We start from the raw sequence: 6,488 nt of genomic DNA, 5'->3' as shown, positions 1-6,488 counted from the left end.
GACTTCTCCAGAGCTTCAGGGGCCATGTCATAACCTGTGGACAATCACTCTGTCCACATAAAAAAAAAAATCCAAGAGACTAAACAGACGTGATTAGATCTAGAAAAAAGTATAGCATTTTGCTGTAAACAACAGTATTCCTATTACCAGCCACAAAGAAGAAAACATAAGCTTAAAAAATTTCATTCAAACTTACACAGTTATATGGCATTTATATTTCAATAAAGCTGAAAAAGACTTCATTCACGAGAGTAAAAAAAAAAAATCAATGATCCCTGTTAAATACACACACACACACACACACACACACACAGTGTATGTTCATGCAAAAACACAGATAGGAATTACATCACAATGTTAACAGATAATTTGTATTTTCTCTAATACACCATTCTTTTTTTAGAAAAAGAAACATTACTTTAAAATAATATAAATATATATACAAATATATATACACACACAATTCTGTTTACACACAAATTGGAGAATATGCGTCAAAATATTAATAGGAGATGCTTCTAGATAGTGAGATTATGGGAAAATATTTTTGTCATTTTTAAAATTTTTTCAACGTTTTCAACTAACTACATATTATCATTCAAGTCTTCACTGTTTACACCCCTGTTCTGTTCCACGGTCAGTCTGGCTCTCACTACTGAGAGCTGGTCCTCCACAGACGTGCCTCTGCCACGTGGGTGCCCCCTGCACTGTGCCCGCAGCCTGCTCTCCCTCTCTGGAGGCCACTTCAGTGCTATCTACACCCACACACCTGCCACCCCTCCACTCCACCCCGTCTCTGCTGAGCCAATGTGTTTGATCTCCAGATCTGGTTCAAATCTCCTATAAGGCGCCGAGGACGCCGGAAAGAAATGATCTGTTCCTTCTAAAGGGACAGGGCAGCCCTAGCTGGTTTGGCTCAGTAGATAGAGTGCCAGCCTGCGGACTGAAGGGTCCTGGGTTCGATTCCAGTCAAGGGCAGGTACCTTGATTGCAGGCTCAATCTCCGGCCCTGGTCAGGGCGAGTATGGGAGGCAACCAACCAATCCATGTGTCTCTCACATCAATGTTTCTCTCTCTCTGTCTCTCCCCCCTACCCTTCCACTCTCTCTCTAAAAAATCAATGGAAAAATATACTCAGGTGAGGATTAACACACACACACACACACACACACACACACAAATTAATCAATATATCCTTTCTAAAAAATAAACAAATAAAGGGACAGGGCACTAGCTACACAGCTGGTCCCCAGCATTTAGGACCGCCTGCTGAAAGACTGACATGAGAAGATGTTATGTATACGGATGTCAGAGTTCCCTATCTATGCGGTCCCCAAGGACAAAAATCGGTTTTAGAGGTTTTTACATCACCTACAGCACATAGCTCTGTACCTCACATACAATGTGTACCTTTGATAAATACTTCATAGTAGACGCCCTATAACACCACGCTTCCAAGGCTTCATCATTAGCCTCACTGACTGTGAAAGCTATTGTTTAACAAAATCTCGGGATATTTAAGAGGGTCAACTGATCACTGGGACTTCATTATAACAGAATCTGACCCGAAACACTAGTACATTTGGGGTGCTTCCTGTCATTTATAAGCGGCAAAAGGACTCCTCTGTTCATCTCACCCAGTGGCATCGCGCATTTGTTACTTCTGAGATCCACACCACGCGACCTCGCTGCTGGATTTGGCTTTTGCGCTGCTTTTCATAATTTGGCCTAATACCCAACTGGATCTCGCAGGAAAAACGACTTACACGTTCACTGACTTTACAGCCAATAAAAAGAAAAATGACTCTGACATTTCACCAGAGGCAGAGTCCAAGTACAGTCATCAAAAATAAAACGCTCGCCTACCCTATGAAAAATGGATAAGGGCCAAATGTTCTGTGGGCCAGCCCAACCACAAGAAAAGACTCTCCGGCTATTCAGATCTTATTCAACGTAGCAGATGCCAACCTGCTGAAAGTAGAAATTTGACATCCTTGAAAAATAGGCAAGATTGCAGAAATTCGTGTCAGGACAACGGTCCTCAATTCTTTCAGTTAAAAAATAAAAAGATCCCGGCCGGCGTGGCTCAGTGGTTGAGCATCAACCTATGAGCCAGGAGGTCAGGGTTCGATTCCCGGTCAGGGCACATGCCTGGGTTGCGGGCTCCATACCCAGTGTGGGGCGTGCAGGAGGCAGCCGATCAATGATTCTCTCTCATCACTGATGTTTCTATCTCTCTCTCCCTCTCCCTTCCTCTCGGAAATCAATAAATATTTATTAAAATAAATAAATAAAAATGCAAAGGCATATCTCAAATGACAGACAAAATTAAGAATTACCCTTTTGACCACTTTGGTGAAAGAATGAAACTGTCTCCCAAATTCGTGCAAGGGGCTCGGCCCTCGCAGCCCTGGCTGCTGCCACCCTCGGCAGGGTGATCGATCGTGGAGTTCCCACCTCCCCCTCCACCCCCCCGACCACTACCCCACCCCACCCCACCCCTAATCGATCGCGCCACAGAGGGCGGCGGCCCCGGCTGCCTCCTGGCCCCGCCCCCCACCCACTGGTAGGTCCGCTGTCTGGTCTAATTAGCATATTAGCTCTTTATCATATAGGATGCGTCACACTGACCACACAGACATGACAGTAATGGTGCCAGAACAATCTGTACGTCTTGGCCAGCTCCAAGGTCAGTCCCAGAACTAGAGGCCCACAGAGGGGTGGCCGTGGGTCAGAATCCCCCGGGACAGCGGGGTGGACGCTTGTGTCCTGGGACAATTATTCCTAGAGCTCCCTCCAAGCTCTCAAGTGTCCTGGCTACGATGACAAATGGTGTAATACTGACACTACCTCAAAGCCTGAACTGCCTTAGAATGTCCACTTATTAACACACCAGGGACTTCCCCCAACATGCCCCAAAGACATCGGGCCCCAATCCCCGCAACCTGGGGACCCGCTGCCTTATTTGGAAAGACTTTGCAGGTGGGATGGATGAAGGGTTCTGAGACAGGGTAGTTACCCTGCAGGGCGGGGATGCTGTCACTCGGGCCCTTAGAGAGGCTGGACGGAGCGCTGCCCCACCTTGATTTTTTATTTCTGCCCTCGTGAGTGGGAGAGAACATACTTCTGGGGTTTTTGTATGTTTGTGTGTGCTTTTTTTTAAAATATATTTTTATTGATATCAGAGAGGAAGTGAGAGGGAGAAGGAGAGAAACATTAATGATGAGAATCATGGATCAGCTGCCTCCTGCACACCCACTACTGGGGATCGAGCCCACAACCCAGCTATGTGCCCTGATTGGGGATCGAACCTTAACCTCCTGGCTCATAGGTCGATGCTCAAACCACTGAGCCACACCGGCCGGGCTATACTTGTTGTTTCAGTCCACCCAGTTTGGGGCAATTGATAATGGCCGCAACAGGCAATTCGTACAGCCCTCCATGATGCCTTCTTTTCTACCGGTTTCTCTAACAGGAAACACACAGTGATGAAGAAAGGGTGAAGGGGAGGGGGAAAAAATGGGTAAAATGGCTCCAAATAGCAAACCCATGTACATGCCCCACAATGTGGGGGAAAGGATAAAGCGCCAGTCAGACGCAGTCCCGCAGAACAAACCCCCAGGGTCTGCAGGATTCTGTGGGGCTTTTTTTTTTCTTTTCTTTTTAAAAATACACTGAGTGGCCAGATTATGATGATCTCTGAACGCATAATAATCTGGCCACTCAGTGTATATCCTATATAATAAAAGGCTAATATGCAAATTGTTTCCTCGACCAGGAGTTTGACCAGCAGGCAGGCCGGCCAACCGCCCATGTCCCCTCCCTCTGGCCAGGCTGGCTGGACCCCACCCATGCACGAATTCATGCACCAGGCCTCTAATACACACACACACACACACACACACACATATATATATATATATGTATGTATGTATGTGTGTGTGTGTAATATATATATATATATATATATATATATATATATATATATATTACACACACACACATACATACATACATACTGAGTGGCCAGATTATTATGCCTTCAGAGATCATAATAATCTGGCCACTCAGTGTATATTTGTATTGATTCCAGAGAGGAAGGGAGAGGAAGAGAGATGGAAACATCAATGATGACAGAGAATCAGATCGGCTGCCTCTTGCACGCCCCCTACTGTGGATCGAGCCTGCAACCTGGGCATGTGCCCTGACCAGGAATCGAACCGGCGACCTCTTGCTTCATAGGCCGATGCTCCACCCCTGAGCCACGCCGGCCTGTGGGGCTCCTTTTGTCAGCAAAGCGCAAGGGCCGCTGCTGGCCATGACAAGCCCGAGGCCAGGAGCGCATCCCCGCCCCTGAGGCGGGAGACCGGGCGATGCCCGCTTCGCTATGCAACAAAGACCGCATTATGAATGCACAGAGAAACGAGGCTTGGAAATGCGACCTTGGGGAAAGTGGCAAACTGGATACTTGCAAACAAAGAATGTGGGAGTCTCAATATTTTGATCAGTGAAAGAAGACGTTTGTTCGGTTACCGATCAGTGGGAAAAGGCCCTGCAATGATAGAAGGAATCATTGAAGAAGATACAATTACCAAATATTTCAGCCCCAAATCCAAAAGCTACTAGAAGGGAAAGGAGGACCAGACTACACATTACAGAATACGTTTCCTAAACCTCTTGCCACACGGAAGAGACCAGCAGCAGAATCTTAGTTCCGTTATGCCACTGGCAAGGATGCGGTGCTAAACCAGTGGTCGGCAAACCGCGGCTCGCGAGCCACATGCGGCTCTTTGGCCCCTTGAGGGTGGCTCTTCCACAAAATACCACGGCCTGGGCGAGTCGATTTGGAAGAAGTGGCGTTAGAAGAAGTTTAAGTTTAAAAAATGTGGCTCTCCAAAGAAATTTCAATCGTTGTCCTGTTGGTATTTGGCTCTGTTGACTAATGAGTCTGCCGACCACTGGTCTAAACCATCCCGTGGAAGCACAGATGGGAGGAGGAGCTAAAACAACAGACTACACTGATGGCACAGAACTAATAAACTGAAATTTAGCAACTAAAAATGCACATAAAATTTGCAAATCAAGTCTACAATAGCCCTAGCAGGTTTGGCTCAGTGGATAGAGCATCGGCCTGTGCACTGAAGAGTCCTGGGTTCAATTCCCTGTCAGGGCACATGCCCGGGTTGCAGGCTCGATCCCCAGTAGGGGGCGTGCAGGAGGCAGCGAATCATTGATTTTTTTTTTAATATATCTTTATTGATTTCAGAGAGGAAGGGAGAGGGAAAGACAGATAGAAACATCAATGATGACAGAGAATCAATGATTGGCTGCCTCCTGCACGTCCCCCACTGGGGATCAAGCCCACAACCTAGGTATGTGCCCTTGACCAGAATCGAACCTGGGACCCTTCAGTCCACAGGCTGATGCTCTATCCACTGAGCCAAACCAGCTAGGGCCATCATTGATGTTTCTATCTCTCTCTCCTCCCTTCATCTCTGAAATCAATAAAAATATATATTTTTTAAAAAGTCTAGAATAATCTATCTTTTTGTTCAAGATTATAATGTTCTTTATTATCCATAAATGAGTGAGATCATGTGGTATTTTTCTTTCATTGACTGACTTATTTCACTTAACATAATGTTCTCCAATTCCTCCCAGGTTGCTGCAAATGATGAGAATTCCTTCTTTTTTTTATGGCAGCATAGTATTCCATTGTGTAGATGTACTGGTAAGATATGTACACATATAATACCTTAATAAAAAAATTGAAAAAAAAAAAAAAAAAAAAGAAAAAAAAAAAGAAAAAAAAAAAAAATAAAAAGTCTAGAATAAAAGAAGCTCCATAGCCCAGCCCGTGTGGCTCCGTGATTGAGCGTCAACCTATGAACCAGAAGGTCACGGTTCGATTCCCAGTCAGGGCACATGCCCAGGTTTCAGGCTCGATCCCCAGTGTGGGGCATGCAGGAGGCAGCCGATCAATATTGACACTTCTCTTTCATCGATGTTTCTCTCTCTCTCCCTCTCCCTTCGTCTCTGAAATCAATAAAAGTATTTTTTTTAAAAGAAACTCCATAAATAATAAGTGGGAGGTCATATGCTTCACAGCAGCATATGTTCCGGTTGCCTTGAGCTAAAGCTAACTGATGATGTGACAGGCATACACACAACCAATGGATGTTCTAATCCGGGGGTCCCCAAACTATGGCCCGCGGGCCATATCCGGCCAGCCACTTGTGTTGGTATTGCTTGTGAGCTACTAGTAAGCATGGTTTCTACATGACTAAATAGCTGGGGAAAAAGATCAGAAGAACATTTCATGGCATGTGACAGTTATATGAAATTCACATTTCAGTGCCCATAAGCACGTTTTATTGGAATCCAGCCAGGCCAATCATTTCTTAGTGTCTGTCTCTGTCTGAGATGCCACCAGAGTAAGTAGTTTCCACAGAGACCATGCAGCCTTCGCAGCAATAGCCGCCCGTGGG

The sequence above is a fragment of the Cnephaeus nilssonii genome (assembly GCF_951640355.1).
Source record: "Cnephaeus nilssonii genome assembly, chromosome: X".
Classification (NCBI taxonomy): domain Eukaryota; kingdom Metazoa; phylum Chordata; class Mammalia; order Chiroptera; family Vespertilionidae; genus Cnephaeus; species Cnephaeus nilssonii.
This window is presented reverse-complemented; position numbering follows the sequence as displayed.